The 18,209-nt window shown below is 36.5% G+C and overlaps 3 non-coding genes across 3 annotated transcripts; all 3 read left to right on the top strand.

Annotated features, from left to right (window-relative positions):
- The first annotated feature begins 14,737 nt into the window (after positions 1-14,737).
- On the top strand, positions 14,738-14,808 carry TRNAG-GCC (transfer RNA glycine (anticodon GCC)). Its single transcript has one exon. It is a non-coding gene; the product is annotated as a tRNA-Gly (tRNA).
- A 2,483-nt stretch (positions 14,809-17,291) lies between these two features.
- Positions 17,292-17,363, top strand: TRNAT-GGU (transfer RNA threonine (anticodon GGU)). Its single transcript has one exon. It is a non-coding gene; the product is annotated as a tRNA-Thr (tRNA).
- A 507-nt stretch (positions 17,364-17,870) lies between these two features.
- On the top strand, positions 17,871-17,952 carry TRNAY-GUA (transfer RNA tyrosine (anticodon GUA)). Its single transcript has one exon. It is a non-coding gene; the product is annotated as a tRNA-Tyr (tRNA).
- The last annotated feature ends 257 nt before the right edge of the window (positions 17,953-18,209 follow it).

The raw sequence follows: 18,209 nt of genomic DNA, 5'->3' as shown, positions 1-18,209 counted from the left end.
TTCCTGCTGGATGCACACGAACGGGAACATTCCATAAGTCTATTGGAACTGGCTCTCTATCCATGGAATCTCATCCATCATCCATACATAACGAATTGGTATGGTATATTCATACCATAACATAAGAACAATAAGAACTCGAATTCTTATCGATACTGGAACTCAGAGCATAGGAGGGAAAGTCGATTTATGGATGGAATCAAATACGCAGTATTTACAGAAAAAAGTCTTCGTTTATTGGGAAAGAATCAATATACTTTTAATGTCGAATCGGGATTCACTAAGACAGAAATAAAGCATTGGGTCGAACTCTTCTTTGGTGTTAAGGTGGTAGCTGTGAATAGCCATCGACTACCTGGAAAGGTAGAAGAATAGGACCTATTCTGGGCCATACAATGCATTACAGACGTATGATCATTACCCTTCAACCGGGTTATTCTATTCCACTTCTAGATAGAGAAAAAAACTAAAGGAGAATACTTAATAATACGGCGAAACATTTATACAAAACACCTATCCCGAGCACACGCAAGGGAACCGTAGACAGGCAAGTGAAATCCAATCCACGAAATAATTTGATCCATGGACGGCACCGTTGTGGTAAAGGTCGTAATTCCAGAGGAATCATTACCGCAAGGCATAGAGGGGGAGGTCATAAGCGCCTATACCGTAAAATAGATTTTCGACGGAATCAAAAAGACATATCTGGTAGAATCGTAACCATAGAATACGACCCTAATCGAAATGCATACATTTGTCTCATACACTATGGGGATGGTGAGAAGAGATATATTTTACATCCCAGAGGGGCTATAATTGGAGATACTATTGTTTCTGGTACAAAAGTTCCTATATCAATGGGAAATGCCCTACCTTTGAGTGCGGTTTGAACTATTGATTTACGTAATTGGAAGTAACCAATTAGGTTTACGACGAAACCTAGAAATCGATCACTGATCCAATTTGACTACCTCTACGGGATAGACCTCAACAGAAAACTGTTGAGTAACGGCAGCAAGTGATTGAGTTCAGTAGTTCCTCATAGAAAATTATTGGCTCTAGAGATATGGTAATATGGAGAAGACAAAATTGTTTGAAGCACGCACAGAACCGGAAGCGCCCCTTGTTTCAAAGAGAGGAGGACGGGTTATTCACATTTAATTTGATGGTCAGAGGCAAATTGAAAGCTAAGCAGTGGTAATTAAGACCCCCGGGGGAAAATAGGGATGTCTCCTACGTTACCCATAATATGTGGAAGTATCGACGTAATTTCATAGAGTCATTCGATCTGAATGCTACATGAAGAACATAAGCCAGATGACGGAACGCAGAGACCTAGGATGTAGAAGATCATAACATGAGCGATTCGGCAGATTTGGATTCCTTTCCTATATATCCACTCATGTGGTACTTCTTCATATGATTCATATAAGATCCATCTGTCTAGAGATCGTCATATACATCTAGAAAGCCGTATGCTTTGGAAGAAGCTTGTACAGTTTGGGAAGGGGTTTTTTGAGAGAAAAGAAGAATCTACTTCAACCGATATGCCCTTAGGCACGGCCATGCATAACATAGAAATCACACGTGGAAGGGGTGGGCAATTAGCTAGAGCAGCAGGTGCTGTAGCGAAACTCATTGCAAAAGAGGGTAAATCGGCCACTTTAAGATTACCATCTGGGGAGGTCCGTTTAGTATCCCAAAACTGCTTAGCAACAGTCGGACAAGTGGGTAATGTTGGGGTGAACCAAAAAAGTTTGGGTAGAGCCGGATCTAAGTGTTGGCTAGGTAAACGCCCCGTAGTAAGAGGGGTAGTTATGAACCCTGTGGACCACCCCCATGGGGGCGGTGAAGGGAAAGCTCCCATTGGTAGAAAAAAACCCACAACCCCTTGGGGTTATCCTGCGCTTGGAAGAAGAACTAGGAAAAGGAAAAAATATAGCGATAGTTTTATTCTTCGTCGCCGTAAGTAAATACGTAACTAGGAATATGGAAAATTGCATTTTTGGAATTTGCAATAATGCGATGGGCGAACGACGGGAATTGAACCCGCGCATGGTGGATTCACAATCCACTGCCTTGATCCACTTGGCTACATCCGCCCCTTATCCAGCTAAAGGATTTTTTTCTTTTTTCCATTGATCATTATTCTATTTATTCTGACCTCCGTACTTCGATCGAGATATTGGACATAGAATGCCACTCTTTAAAAAGGAAAAAAGGAGTAATCAGCTGTGACACGAAAAAAAACGAATCCTTTTGTAGCTCATCATTTATTGGCAAAGATAGAAAAGGTCAATATGAAGGAGGAGAAAGAAACAATAGTAACGTGGTCCCGGGCATCTAGCATTCTACCCACAATGGTTGGCCATACAATCGCGATTCATAATGGAAAGGAACATATACCTATTTACATAACAAATCCTATGGTAGGTCGCAAATTGGGGGAATTCGTGCCTACTCGGCATTTCACGAGTTATGAAAATGCAAGAAAGGATACTAAATCTCGTCGTTAACTGAATTCTGAATAGAAAGATTAAGAAGAAAAAAAGATTCAAAATAAAGACAGAAATACCCAATATCTTGCTAGAACAAGATATTGGGTATTTCTGTCTTCAAAAATTCTTATATGTTAGCAGAAAAACCTTATCCATTAATAGATGGAACTTCAACAGCAGCTAAGTCTAGAGGGAAGTTGTGAGCATTACGTTCGTGCATTACTTCCATACCAAGGTTAGCACGGTTGATGATATCAGCCCAAGTATTAATAACGCGACCTTGACTATCAACTACAGATTGGTTGAAATTGAAACCATTTAGGTTGAAAGCCATAGTACTAATACCTAAAGCAGTGAACCAGATTCCTACTACAGGCCAAGCAGCCAAGAAGAAGTGTAAAGAACGAGAGTTGTTGAAACTAGCATATTGGAAGATTAATCGGCCAAAATAACCATGAGCAGCCACAATATTATAAGTTTCTTCCTCTTGACCAAATTTGTAACCCTCATTAGCGGATTCATTTTCAGTAGTTTCCCTGATCAAACTAGAGGTTACCAAGGAACCATGCATAGCACTGAATAGGGAACCGCCGAATACACCAGCTACACCTAACATGTGGAATGGATGCATAAGGATGTTGTGCTCTGCCTGGAATACAATCATAAAGTTGAAAGTACCAGAGATTCCTAAAGGCATACCATCAGAAAAGCTTCCTTGACCAATAGGGTAAATCAAGAAAACAGCAGTAGCAGCTGCAACAGGAGCTGAATATGCAACAGCAATCCAAGGACGCATACCCAGACGGAAACTAAGTTCCCACTCACGACCCATATAACAAGCTACACCAAGTAAGAAGTGTAGAACAATTAGCTCATAAGGACCACCATTGTATAACCACTCATCAACAGATGCAGCTTCCCAAATTGGGTAAAAGTGCAATCCGATCGCCGCAGAAGTAGGGATAATAGCACCAGAGATAATATTGTTTCCATAAAGTAAAGAACCAGAAACAGGCTCACGAATACCATCAATATCTACTGGAGGGGCAGCGATGAAGGCGATAATAAATACAGAAGTTGCGGTCAATAAGGTAGGGATCATCAAAACACCGAACCATCCGATGTAAAGACGATTTTCAGTGCTAGTTATCCAGTTGCAGAAGCGACCCCACAGGCTTGTACTTTCGCGTCTCTCTAAAATTGCAGTCATGGTAAGATCTTGGTTTATTCAAATTGCAAGGACTCCCAAGCACACGTATTAACTAGAATATAGATAATAGAAGGCTTGTTATTTAACAGTATAACATAGACTATATACCAATGTCAACCAAGTCAGCCCAAAGATTAGCTATCCATATAACTAAATTAACCAAACCAATAATTTTGTATTTGTAAATGAAGTGAGTCAAAGTGAAAAACTTTGATGGGTCTTTTCTATATGGGTTGCCCGGGACTCGAACCCGGAACTAGTCGGATGGAGTAGATAATTCTTCCTTGTTACAATAGAGAAAAATCCCTCCCCAAATCGTGCTTGCATTTTTCATTGCACACGACTTTCCCTATGTAGAAATAGCCAATTTCTATTCCAAAGAGGAAGTTCTACTAATTTTTTTAATTAGTAAGTTGATTCACCTACTCTTTATTATAATAAAAAGAACATTTCAGAATGAAAAATAGAAAAGTTTTTTCTTGATCATTTATCAACCCTTTCCTGTTTCTTAATTTCGTCTAATGATTAATTAAGAGGGTTGACCAGGTCATTGATACGTATAATATCCAAATACCAAATACGCTCAGTGTGTGATCCACAGAAAGAAAAAAGAGTTGTTTTGGTGAACATCAAAGAAAAAACTTGCTCTTCTTCCATAAAAAATTCTTCTAAAAATGCCGAACCCAATCGTTGCATAAAAGTTCGTACCGTGCTTTTATGTTTACGAGCTAAAGTTCTAGCACATGAAAGTCGAAGTATATACTTTAGTCGATACAAAGTCCGTTTTTTCGAAGATCCACTATGATAATGAAAAAGATTTCTACATATCCGACCAAATCGATCAAGAATATCCCAATCTGATAAATCTGTCCAAATGGGTTTACTAATAGGATGCCCCGATCCAGTACAAAATTGAGCTTTTGATAAGTATCCTATGAGGAGAGTAGCGGGGACTATGGTATCGAATTTTTTCATTCGAGTATCTATTAGAAATGAATTCTCCAGCATTTGATTCCTTACTAACAAAGAACTTTTTTGTACACTTGAAAGGTACCCCATAAAATCGAAGCAAGAGTTTGCTAATTGGTTTATATGGATTCTTCGCGGCTGAGTCCAAAAACAGAAATAATATTGCCAGAAATTGATAAGGTAGCATTTCCATTTCTTCTTCAAAAAAAAAGTGCCTTTTGATGCAAGAATTGCCTTTCCTTGATATCGAACATAATGCATAAGAGGATCCATAAAGAACCATAGGGTTTTCCGAGAAAAACCAGGGTACATTATCCCAAAATGTTCCATCTTCCTAGAAAAGTGGATTCGTTCCAGAAAAGTTCCAGAAGATGCTAATGGTAAGCAAGAAGATTGTTTACGAAGAAACAACAAAAAAAATTCATATTCTGATACATAAGAGTTATATAGGAATTGAAATAGTCTTTTATTTTCTTTTTGAAAAAAAAAAATGGATTTCATTGAAGTAATAAAACTATTCCAATTCGAATAATAGTTGAGAAAGAATCGCAATAAATGCAAAGATGGAACATCTTGGATACGGTATTGAAGGAGTTGAACCAGGATTTCCAAATGGATAGGATAGGGTATTTCTATATGTGATAGATAATCCAAATGCAAAAATTTGTCTTCTAAAAAGGGAAATATTGAATGAATAGAGCGTAAATTCTGAAACTTTGGTATTTCTTTTTCTTTCAGACAAAAAAATTCCCGTAGCGAGAATGGGATTTCCACAACGATCGCAAACCCTTCAGATAGAATCTGAGAATAAAACTCAGAATAAAAATAATTTTTGTAATCCAATAATCGATCTTGGTTAGGATGATTAACCGAGTTATCCAAAAAATTCTGCTGATACATTCGAATAATTAAACGTTTCACAAGTAGTGAACTAAATTTCTTGTTATTACAACTAACAACTATTTCCACAGGTTCAGAACCATTTAATCCATAATGGTGGGCAAATGCATAAATATATTCCTGAAAGAGAAGTGGGTAGACAAAGTATTGTTGACGAGATTTATGTTTTTCTGAATACCCTTCGAATTTTTCCATTTGTATTTCTACTTGAATCAGAGAGAAGAAGCATTTCTCGGTTTATCGAATGATGATACATAGTGCAATATGGTCAGAACAGGGTGTTGCATTTTTAATACAAACCCTGGAAAGAAAGGGAGTCTAATCCACAGATCTTTTTCTGCTCCTTTTCTACCCAATTAGTTTATGTTTGTTCTAATTAAAAAAAAAGAACAGAACAAGTTTTTTATTTTTGCAGGCCAATCGCTCTTTTGACTTTGGAATACAGCCTCTTTATCAATATACTGCTTCTTTTACACATTCAATCCATAACATCCCTTATTCAATCCATAATCAAGAATAATTAGGATTTCTAAAAAAAAAAAGAAAAAATAAAGGGTCCACTCATAGGAAAACCCAACCTTTCCCCGCATCCGGCACTAATCTATTTTTAACGTCTAATTAGAGCGGGGAATCATTCCAATTAGGAAGTTCAGCTCGTTGCTTTTTATTTTACCAGAATTGGAGCCAGGCTCTATCCATTTATTCATTAGACCCAGAAAATCGTAATTTTGGATTCCATTCAAAAAAGATTGATTTTATTACGACATGCTATTTTTTCCATTCATTACCTTTGAGGATCAGTCGTGGTCTTCTAGACTCTACCAAGAGTCTGGACGAATTTGTTGTTTCATCCAAATGTGTAAAAGATCATAGTCGCACTTAAAAGCCGAGTACTCTACCATTGAGTTAGCAACCCAGATAAAAAAAGGATCTTAGATACGATCGAAATCCAAAAATCAATGGAATTACACCGCGCGCTTCTGTCAAAACATTGAACTAGCAAGACATCAAAAGATTTTTTTTATCGACCATGAAAAACACTCAAATGCCAAAACGAACAGGTCCGGTGAAATTCCACTAAAGTAAAGTTAAAAAAAGAGCGACCCTAATCACGATGGCCAAATTCTCCTTATTTTTAGCGATTTTTATTAACAAAAAATATATATTATAAAAAATATATATTATATTGTATGAGAATACATGCAAGAGGAACACCCTTATCATTTGAGCGAAGTGTAGGCGGAAAAATTGAATATGGAGTGAGGATAAAGAGACCCATCTATCTACAAATTCTATTTGTTCAATAGACCTTTGTCAATGGAAATACAATGGTAAGAAAACAAATTAGATAGAAAAAGTAAATAAAATAGGGGCTTATGTTGGATTGGCACGATATAATATAAATCCAAATAGGATTAAAAAAGAGGTAAATTGTGTCTAAATAATTAGACAACTAGGAATACTAATAATCTTCTCCTATCCTATTTTTTGATTCATTTAGTTCTTCAATTAACTCAAAGTTCTTTCTTTTTCTTTAAAGAATTCTGCCTTCCTTAAAATATCATAAACAGTTCTTGTTGGTTGAGCACCCTTTTCAAGGAAATAGAGAATAGCTGGAACATTTAAACAAGTTTGATTCTTTATCGGATCATAAAAACCTACTTTTTGAAGATCTCTTCCTTCTCTTCGAGATCGAACATCAATTGCAACGATTCGATAGACAGCTTATTGGGATAGATGTAGATAAACAACGCCCCCCCCTAGAAACGTATATGAGGTTTTCTCCTCATACGGCTCGAGAAAATGATTCGAATTTCTGTCGATAATAATAGAAATTAGACTATGACGTGCATTAATTTCCTTACAGAAAAAACAAATTTCATTTATACTCATGACTCAAGTGGGCTAATTTTGCCTGACAAACTTCGAAGGCAAAATCCTTCCAAAATTTTTGAGTCGTCTTTAAACTCTTTTCTTTGTCTCATTTCGAACGAATTGACTTTTATTCCTTATTCTAATCCAACTCTGTTGTTGAGACAATTGAAAATTGTGTTTACTTGTTCTGGAATCCTTTATCTTTGATTTGTGAAATCCTTGGGTTTAGACATTACTTCGGGAATTCCTATTTTTTTCTTTCAAAAGAGTAGCAACATACCCTTTTTTCTTATTTCCTTCGATAAAGCATTTATCTCTTCTATAGAAATCTAATAAGAGGGATTGATTCTGATATACTTTTATTGGACTTTCTTCTTATTTTAACCTTTCGATTTATTTCTATATTAAGGATAGACTGACAAAGTTGGCCTAATTTATTAGTTTTCACTAACCCTAGATTCTTTCCCTTGATAAAAAAAATTCTGTCCTCTCGAGCTCCATCGTGTACTATGTTACTTAAACCCAGCGCAAATTTGGTTCGGAACGAATAGAACAGGCTATGTCGAGCCAAGAGCATTTTCATTACTATGGAAAATGATGGATAGCAAAATCCACAATCGATCATGTCCTTCAAGTCGCACGTTGCTTTCTACCACATCGTTTTAAACGAAGTTTTACCATAACAAACATTCCTCTTTTCATTGCAAAGTGGTATAGAGAATTGATCCAATATGGATGGAATCATGAATAGTCATTGGTTTAGTTTTTTTATACTAATTAAAACTTGCTATCTATGGAGCAATATGGATAAAAGAAAGTAAGTATTTATCCGGGAAGCCTCCGCCAAGATCCAATTTATTTAAACCCATATTAAAATTCTATCATATGAATGAAACATAGTTTGAAAAAGACGACTAAACAAGTTTGCTTAAAACTTATTTATTCTTAAATTTCCACCCTCAACGGATGGCTCGAGATGATCAATCTTGAAGTGAGAAAAGAAGGATTGACTCTTCCTCAATAAATAAACTATCAACCTCCAAAAAAGTTTAATTAATTTAATTACTAGAATTAGAATTCTAGTAGTAATATATTTTTTCAGTACCAAAAACAATTAACTATAATAACTAAATAAACTATTCCAATGAAAAGATTGAAAGTTTTTGGTAGTTATAGAATTCTCGTACTTCTTCAACTCGAATACCAAAAGGAAGAAAAAAATATGACTAAGTGATTTTATAGTAGAGGCATATCCTGAATGTGCTTGATAGATCCCATTTTTTCATGAAAATAAAGATAGTCAATTTGACTGGACTTAAGACTTTATTATGTTTTCTGAGAAAGAATAAGATATCATTATTCTCTTTAATAAACTTTTGTCTCGTACGGAATACTATATGATTTCACCGTTTGTTTCATCAGAAACAATCTGGGACGGAAGGATTCGAACCTCCGAGTAACGGGACCAAAACCCGCTGCCTTACCACTTGGCCACGCCCCATTTCGGGTTTTATGCGACACTAATAAACACTAGTATGTTTATTTGTTATTCGTCAATACCATTTCAATTACATAAAAAAGGAGGGATATTCTCTTGCTAGTATTCTACACATGCGGATAATATAGAATCAAAAAAATGCATTGATCATTACATGGAATTCTATTAAGATATTATATGAAAGTCGAATTTATTCCACTCTCATTTGAGAGTGCGAATACAAGGAGGTATTTTGTGTTTGGGAAAGTCCGAAGAAAAAAGATTTTGAATCTGCCTTTTCCTTCTTTCCCTTAAAAAAATAACTCAAGAAAAATCCAATTATTTACTCTACAAGAATGAAATGCTTGTTATGCCTAATATACTTAGTTTAACCTGTATCTGTTTTAATTCTGTTCTTTATCCTACTAGTTTTTTCTTTGCCAAATTACCCGAAGCTTATGCTATTTTCAATCCAATCGTGGATATTATGCCTGTTATACCTCTATTCTTTTTTCTATTAGCCTTTGTTTGGCAAGCTGCTGTAAGTTTTCGATGAAATCTTTAGTACTCTGTATGCCAAATTGAATGATGTGTTCATTCCAAAAAAATTTTAAAATGGGTAAAAGCCGAGAAGTTTTATATTTTTATATTATGAACCTTCGATTCTAAAATTTAAATTCTTCTACATTGAATGGGTAGCTACAGCAATAAATTTGGATCAGCCTTTCTACTCCCCTGCACCTAGGTTGAGCAGGTACCTAAAGGTACCTACACAATACCTAACCACCTAACCCTATTTTTGCTATTGATAAGAGTGCTTATTATAAAAGAATTCTTGCAATTTTTTTCAAGAATTCTTTTTTGCATTTTTAGGTATAAAAAAAAACCATCCTAGTGGATCCGTGTGGTAAGGAAAAACTGGTAATCTATTCCTTAAAAAAAAATCTTGGAGATTATGTAATGCTTACTCTCAAACTTTTTGTTTATACAGTAGTGATATTCTTTGTTTCACTCTTTATCTTTGGATTCTTATCTAATGACCCAGGACGGAATCCTGGACGCGAGGAGTAAAAATTCAGTTTTTTTTTTTCTTATTGGATTTGTTTCGTACATTTATCTATGAGAAAATCCGGGGGTCAGAATTCTTTCCAATTCGAAAGTCCCAAATGATCCAAGGGAGCGGAAAGAGAGGGATTCGAACCCTCGGTACAAAAAAATTGTACAACGGATTAGCAATCCGCCGCTTTAGTCCACTCAGCCATCTCTCCACGTTCCAAAGCGAAAGGTTTCCGTGATATGATATAGGCAAGAAATAAGAAATAACGGTTGCAAAAAACCCCTTTTTTTTCTTTCAAAAGTCTATAAAAATTATATTGCCAATTCCATTTTAATTATATTCTTTTTTCTTAATGTTAATAAAAAAAGAAGAAAATTCTTGTTTTTTCTTTCTAAAAATCGATATTGGCCGAGAGACAATCAAATAGATTTTCTCTTTAGCGGGCATTTCCATATAGGACTTGTTATAATTATAATAAAACAAGCAGGTTATATAAAAAAAACGCTTTTTTTGTCGATTATTTATCAAGAAAGCAAAAAGGGTTCTTATCAAATCCACCATAAAATTGGAAAGAAGCATAAAGTAAGTAGACCTGACTCCTTTAATGATGCCTCTATCCGCTATTCTGATATATAAATTCGATGTAGATGAAATTGTATAAGCGAATTTTTTTTATTTCCTTAGACTTAGACCGCGCAAGACAAGAATTTTTCGCTATTTACGATTTCATATTCTTGTTACTAGATGTTCTATAGGAATAAGAAGAAATCGCAACTCCTTTGCGCTACACATAAAATTGGATTTCGAAGGTCCATTTTTTTTTTTCAGAATCCTCTATTATTTTAGTTCTTCCACCCATGCAATAGAGAGGGAATGGGAAAAGAAGGGTTACTTTTATTTGCATTTTTCCCTTAAAAGATAGACTTTGAAATAGGAGTCTTGGAATAATGCTGAATTCAAAGGTTTATTTCTTTCTATAGTATAAGAAAAACAATTTATTTCTATTTCTATAGTATAAGAAAAACAAATAAATAGTATAAGAAAAACAAATCGAATCAAATTCATGGATTTACCACGACCTCGGTTGTGACTGTGACTCCATAGATAAAAATGGGAAATTTCTCTCTTCGAGACCATTGAAAAAGGGCATTGAACGAGAAAGAAATCGTCCACAGATAATAAAACTATCATATGCCTTGGAAAGTGATATGAGGTGCTCGGAAATGGTTGAAGTAATTGAATAGGAGGATCACTATGACTATAGCCCTTGGTAGAATTCCTAAAGAAGAAAATGATCTATTTGATACTATGGATGACTGGTTACGAAGGGACCGTTTCGTTTTTGTAGGATGGTCTGGCCTATTGCTCTTTCCTTGTGCTTATTTCGCTTTAGGGGGTTGGTTTACAGGGACAACTTTTGTAACTTCTTGGTATACCCATGGATTGGCTAGTTCCTATTTGGAAGGTTGTAATTTCTTAACCGCAGCAGTTTCTACCCCTGCCAATAGTTTAGCACACTCTTTGTTGCTACTATGGGGGCCCGAAGCACAAGGAGATTTTACTCGTTGGTGTCAATTAGGCGGTCTATGGACTTTTGTAGCTCTCCACGGGGCTTTTGCACTAATAGGTTTCATGTTACGCCAATTTGAACTTGCTCGGTCTGTTCAATTGCGGCCTTATAATGCAATCTCATTCTCTGGTCCAATTGCTGTTTTTGTTTCTGTATTCCTTATTTATCCACTGGGGCAATCTGGTTGGTTCTTTGCGCCGAGTTTTGGCGTAGCAGCGATATTTCGATTCATCCTTTTCTTCCAAGGATTTCATAATTGGACGTTGAACCCATTTCATATGATGGGAGTTGCCGGAGTATTAGGTGCGGCTCTGCTATGCGCTATTCATGGAGCGACCGTAGAAATACACTCTATTTGAGGACGGTGATGGTGCAAATACCTTCCGTGCTTTTAACCCAACTCAAGCTGAAGAAACTTATTCAATGGTCACTGCTAACCGCTTTTGGTCCCAAATCTTTGGTGTTGCTTTTTCCAATAAACGTTGGTTACATTTCTTTATGCTATTTGTACCCGTCACCGGTTTATGGATGAGTGCTATTGGCGTAGTTGGCTTGGCTCTGAACTTACGTGCCTATGACTTTGTTTCCCAGGAAATCCGTGCAGCGGAAGATCCTGAATTTGAGACTTTCTACACCAAAAATATTCTTTTAAACGAGGGTATTCGTGCGTGGATGGCAGCTCAGGATCAGCCTCATGAAAATCTTATATTCCCTGAGGAGGTTCTACCACGTGGAAACGCTCTTTAATGGAACTTTCGTTTTAGCTGGTCGTGACCAAGAAACCACCGGCTTTGCTTGGTGGGCTGGGAATGCCAGACTTATCAATTTGTCCGGTAAACTGCTTGGAGCTCATGTAGCTCATGCCGGATTAATCGTATTCTGGGCCGGAGCAATGAACCTATTTGAAGTGGCCCATTTCGTACCAGAAAAGCCCATGTATGAACAAGGGTTGATTTTACTTCCACACTTAGCTACTCTAGGTTGGGGAGTAGGGCCAGGGGGGGAAGTTCTAGATACTTTTCCGTACTTTGTATCTGGCGTACTTCACCTAATTTCCTCCGCAGTCTTAGGCTTCGGTGGCATTTATCACGCGCTTCTGGGACCCGAGACTCTTGAGGAATCTTTTCCATTCTTTGGTTATGTCTGGAAAGATAGAAATAAAATGACTACAATTTTGGGTATTCACTTAATTTTGTTAGGTCTAGGTGCTTTTCTTCTAGTACTCAAGGCTCTTTATTTTGGCGGTGTATATGATACCTGGGCCCCTGGGGGGGGAGATGTAAGAAAAATTACCAATTTGACCCTTAGTCCCAGTGTTATATTTGGTTATTTACTAAAATCTCCTTTTGGTGGAGAAGGGTGGATTGTTAGTGTAGATGATTTAGAAGATATAATTGGTGGGCATGTATGGTTGGGTTTTATTTGTGTATTTGGCGGAATTTGGCATATTTTAACCAAACCCTTCGCATGGGCTCGCCGTGCATTTGTATGGTCTGGAGAAGCTTACTTGTCTTATAGTTTAGCTGCTTTATCTGTCTTTGGTTTTATCGCTTGTTGTTTTGTATGGTTCAATAATACAGCTTATCCGAGTGAGTTTTATGGACCCACCGGGCCAGAAGCTTCTCAAGCTCAAGCATTTACTTTTCTAGTTAGAGACCAGCGTCTTGGAGCTAATGTGGGATCCGCTCAAGGACCCACAGGTTTAGGTAAATATCTAATGCGTTCCCCAACTGGGGAGGTTATCTTTGGAGGGGAAACTATGCGTTTTTGGGACCTTCGTGCTCCATGGTTAGAACCTCTAAGGGGCCCCAACGGTTTGGACTTGAGTAGGTTGAAAAAAGACATACAACCTTGGCAAGAACGACGCTCAGCAGAATATATGACCCACGCTCCTTTAGGCTCTTTAAATTCCGTGGGTGGCGTAGCTACCGAGATCAATGCAGTTAATTATGTCTCTCCTAGAAGTTGGTTATCAACTTCTCATTTTGTTCTAGGATTCTTCTTTTTTGTGGGCCATTTATGGCATGCAGGAAGAGCCCGAGCTGCTGCAGCAGGTTTTGAAAAGGGAATCGATCGTGATTTGGAACCTGTTCTTTACATGAACCCTCTTAACTAAGATTTTCTTATTTATACCTGTTCTACTTTTTTTCTGTTCTGGCTCGGTTATTCCATCTAGCCGAGCCATTCATTCCTTTTTATGAAAGAAAGATAAGGGACAGAAAAAAAAAATAAATAAAAATGAAAGAAACAAACGTATTCAATAAGCAAAAGGAGAGAGAGGGATTCGAACCCTCGATAGTTCCTAGAACTATACCGGTTTTCAAGACCGGAGCTATCAACCACTCAGCCATCTCTCCACAGCCTAATCCTTATTTTACTCCTACAAATAGAACATAGCCATATAAAAAATAAAAAGATTTATTAGCCTCTAGAAAGATATCAGATACAAGTTCCTTTTCGATATATCTCTGTATACTGTATACACGGATACAGGATCCGCTATACCCGCTTGTGAAATAAAGAGTAAATAATCTCTTCTCACCCCCATATCCAAATAAAAAAGCGGTTTAAGTAATAAATTTGAATTAAAGAGAAGAATCAATGGATTCATGATTAAACCCCTCCTACTTCTTGTATTTTTTTACAATTTTGGTTTAAGTGAGGGATCAAATATGTAGTCAACTTTATTTGATGGTAGCTTGGAGGATTAGAAATATGACTATTGCTTTCCAATTAGCTGTTTTTGCATTAATTGCGACTTCCTCAGTCTTAGTAATTAGTGTACCCCTTGTATTTGCTTCTCCTGATGGTTGGTCAAATAATAAAAATGTTGTATTTTCCGGTACATCATTATGGATTGGACTAGTCTTTCTCGTAGCTATTCTGAATTCTCTCATTTCTTAAATGAAATTTGGTTAATATTTATTAACCCCATAAAAAAGAAATAATAAAGGCCATTTCTTCTAAAAAATTAGAATAGTGAGACGTATTAAAACGCAATTTGCGTTCCGAATTGCTAGCTCTTCTCTTTCAGTATTATGAAATTCCATTCCCATTAGAATATTCATTGACAGATAATAAAAAAAGGAAAACTCTAATATAATAGAAAATGAAATGAAACGGTCGACCCAGACATAGAAGGTCGACCCAGGCGGATATACGCTATAAAATATATACCGTAGCGAGCGTAGTTCAATGGTAAAATATCTCCTTGCCAAGGAGAAGATACGGGTTCGATTCCCGCCGCTCGCCCGCTTAATTTATCAAAGTACTATGATAAAAAGTTTAGTCTAGTTAACTGTTTAACTACTTATATTAAATTAAGTATTAATTAGGTGTTAGTCTAGTGCCGTATCCCTTACTATCTTACCCTTCCTTTGCATCCCACTCAAAAAAAGAGGGCGCTCCAGAGGCAGAAATAGAACTCGCCAACAGAGCTCCAAAAATTGGGTATTAACTGAGACAAACAACGGGCAAACTTTTTTTAAAGGGAAGGGAGAGGTAGACTGTCCCTTTCGTTTCATTTTTATTTTCTGCAGGGTAGGGAGAGGCCTTGCGCCTTCTTTTTTTGAAGGCAAGTGACTTCGCAAACTGCTCAATTTTGCCCTCTAGGGCCGGGAACTAATGAATAAAAAAGGGTTGGATACGCCCCTCTACCATACATATCTAGAGAAATAGAATAGTCCTTTTATACAGACTGCTAAGTGCGGAGACGGGAATCGAACCCGTGACCTCAAGGTTATGAGCCTCGTGAGCTACCAAACTGCTCTACTCCGCTCTGGAGTACCAGAAACTGGTGGACAAAAAAGGCTTGAATACAAGCCTCTAACATGTCTAGACAAATAGAATACTCCTTTTATACAGAATGGAGCGGGTAGCGGGAATCGAACCCGCATCGTTAGCTTGGAAGGCTAGGGGTTATAGTCGACGTTGGTTGATTATTTTTAACGTCTCTAATTCAAAACCGAACATGAAATTTTGATTTCATTCGGCTCCTTTATGGATATTCTCACCACTTAACATCTATGTCAGCTTTTCTATTTGAATGGAACCAAAGCTCCCGCTTTCTAGATGATCCTTATAGAGTAGGAGATAGAAATTCTATCTAAATTCATCTAATCTACTTACTTCGTTCCCTAATTTCATTCAAGAGATCCTGAGGAAAAGAATTGGGTTTCCACCGAGCTGAAACAATATGCGGATGGTTCTAGTAAACCAAAACTATCGTTTTTTAGCTATTTGGCTTCCTTATTCCTTATTTTAAGAAGATTTAGTTACGATTGGAAATCAACTTTTTTGTATCTTCATCCATAGATCCTTTACTCATATTTTCAAAATTGGAATACTTAATCCAATGCAAAATTATGCTTCGCGACTCTGTACTCATAATCCTATTTTTATTTTGGATGCAATTTAAATTAGTCTTTGGATACAAATCGCCAGAATGTATATTCTTCCTCAATATGCTATTGAGAGGAAAAGGATTTAATCCTTTATAAGAACTAAAGTTTTCATCGGAATATAAAAATAAAAAACTTAAGGATGCCTTAAGTATATCATTTCAAATTCAGTTATTAATAGAACGAATCACACTTTTACCACTAAACTATACCCGCTACATTGTAGATTATGGTATAAATGGTACCCTTTGTCAAGGATAGCCATTTGACAAGAAGGCTAATTCCCCCTTATTGAATCAGATGGAGAAGGTTCATGACACTGAGCCGTTGGTACTTCTACTTCGATCGCTCGCCTTTACTTTAGGATTTAGATAGCCCCTCTGGTCTGTAAAAAAAATCTTTTCTTACCATGCTAATAGCGCCTGAACCAAATGTATTTATTTTGATTAGGATCCTATTCTACGGTTACGACTACAATAATAATTATTTACTTTGCAAGGACGTAAGTGTGTCAGACTGCTAAATTGTTTTATTATTCCTACAATATAAACTAGGGGATATAGGGGGTAACACTGTCCCTATAAATTCCTTTTTTCCTTTTCTTTTTTGTCCAGAATTGAACAAAAAAGAAATTATGGAAGATGTTTTCTTCCCCCATTAAGTCCGAGCCATAGAGTAAGAGTGAGATGAGTTTTCCAAATTCATCATAGACTTTCCCTATGGCTTGATAGAAGTAAGCAGCAAAGAGTCGTAACTTAAAGAAAAAAACGGACAGGGCCGACAGATTTACCTGATGTAAAGAAGATCCTAAAAGTCTCTGATTAGTCGACTCTCTCCATTTAACACTTTCCTCTCTCTCCTTTTTTCCACTGACTCAATTCTAGTTTATTAGATTCTTGTTTAAAAGAATGCAAAAAGTTCAATAGAACTAAGAACACATAAAAAATAGCATAGAGGATCAAGGCCATTACCAAAAGTTCCTCCCAAGGATCCTATATCCTATTGGGTATCTGTTCCCCGCCTTTTCCCGCTAGGATCGGAAATCTTATATTTTCCATATCCATATACCGTTGAATCCTTGGGGTTCCAGAATCCGCCTATTTTACTAGTCTTCGGAAACGGAAAACCCTGAACCAAGAAGAGTTGGATATGTTATGTAGGGTATGTTTTTTTTTATTAATTTTATTTTGAGCTCTCAAGATATCGATATATACATATACAATCTCTACATAATGTCTCTCTCTCTATCTCTATATATTATATATATAATATGTACATTATGCAGTAGACCCATAATGGGAAATCCAAGTGGCTAATTTTTGAATTAAATAAAAAGCCCTTTTAACTCAGTGGTAGAGTAATGCCATGGTAAGGCATAAGTCATCGGTTCAAATCCGATAAAGGGCTTTTTAAATTAGTGGTAGAGTAATCTCGTGCTAAGACGTAAGTCGTTGGTTCGAATCTGATAGAGTACTTTTCTACTAAATTGATTCACTTTTTTTCTTTGTTTTTGAAACTTTCTCTATATTTTTAGAGAATTTTATGACTTAGTGCGGGATGGATGCATTTTTGGTATGAACACTAAATGAAGCACGGAGAATTAATCTATAACGATCAACTAAAAAAAATCCTAGATGAAAACATAACAGAAAAGTTGGAAAAACTCTTTGCTTTGGATCTATTTATACTTTTCGAGTATATTGACAATTCCAAAAAACTGCTCATACTATGATTATAGTATAATCACGAGCGGTTGTATATGGCCCTATCGTCTAGTGATGCCCCTATCGTCTAGTGGTTCAGGACATCTCTCTTTCAAGGAGGCAGCGGGGATTCGACTTCCCCTGGGGGTAGGGAGTATTATGAAAGGAGGTTAATCATAGATTAGCAAAAACCCTAGAATAAATTCTTCCTGGGTCGATGCCCGAGTGGTTAATGGGGACGGACTGTAAATTCGTTGACAATGTCTACGCTGGTTCAAATCCAGCTCGGCCCAAACCAAAAATCTAGGGCTTCGTGAGTATGAACTAAATCCTTTTGTTTTTCTTCCATAAAATAAAATGTCTGATCTATAGAAATAAAAGATAAAGAAAAAAGGGAAATTTTTTTTTCTAATCCATATCTCTCTCATTCCTTTCTTACAAACAAAAGAGTTTTTCTTATTGAAGGCTGGATTATTATCCATTTTTAGTGATAAAAAATCACGACATACTAGTTATGTCACTCTCACTATACCCACGTATAATATAATAT

Source organism: Triticum urartu, unplaced genomic scaffold (genome assembly GCF_056163025.1).
Source record: "Triticum urartu cultivar PI428250 unplaced genomic scaffold, HENAU_Tu73 scaffold2, whole genome shotgun sequence".
NCBI classification, from domain to species: domain Eukaryota; kingdom Viridiplantae; phylum Streptophyta; class Magnoliopsida; order Poales; family Poaceae; genus Triticum; species Triticum urartu.
The sequence above is the reverse complement of the archived record's forward strand: the minus strand, read 5'-3'. Positions and strand labels throughout refer to the sequence as shown.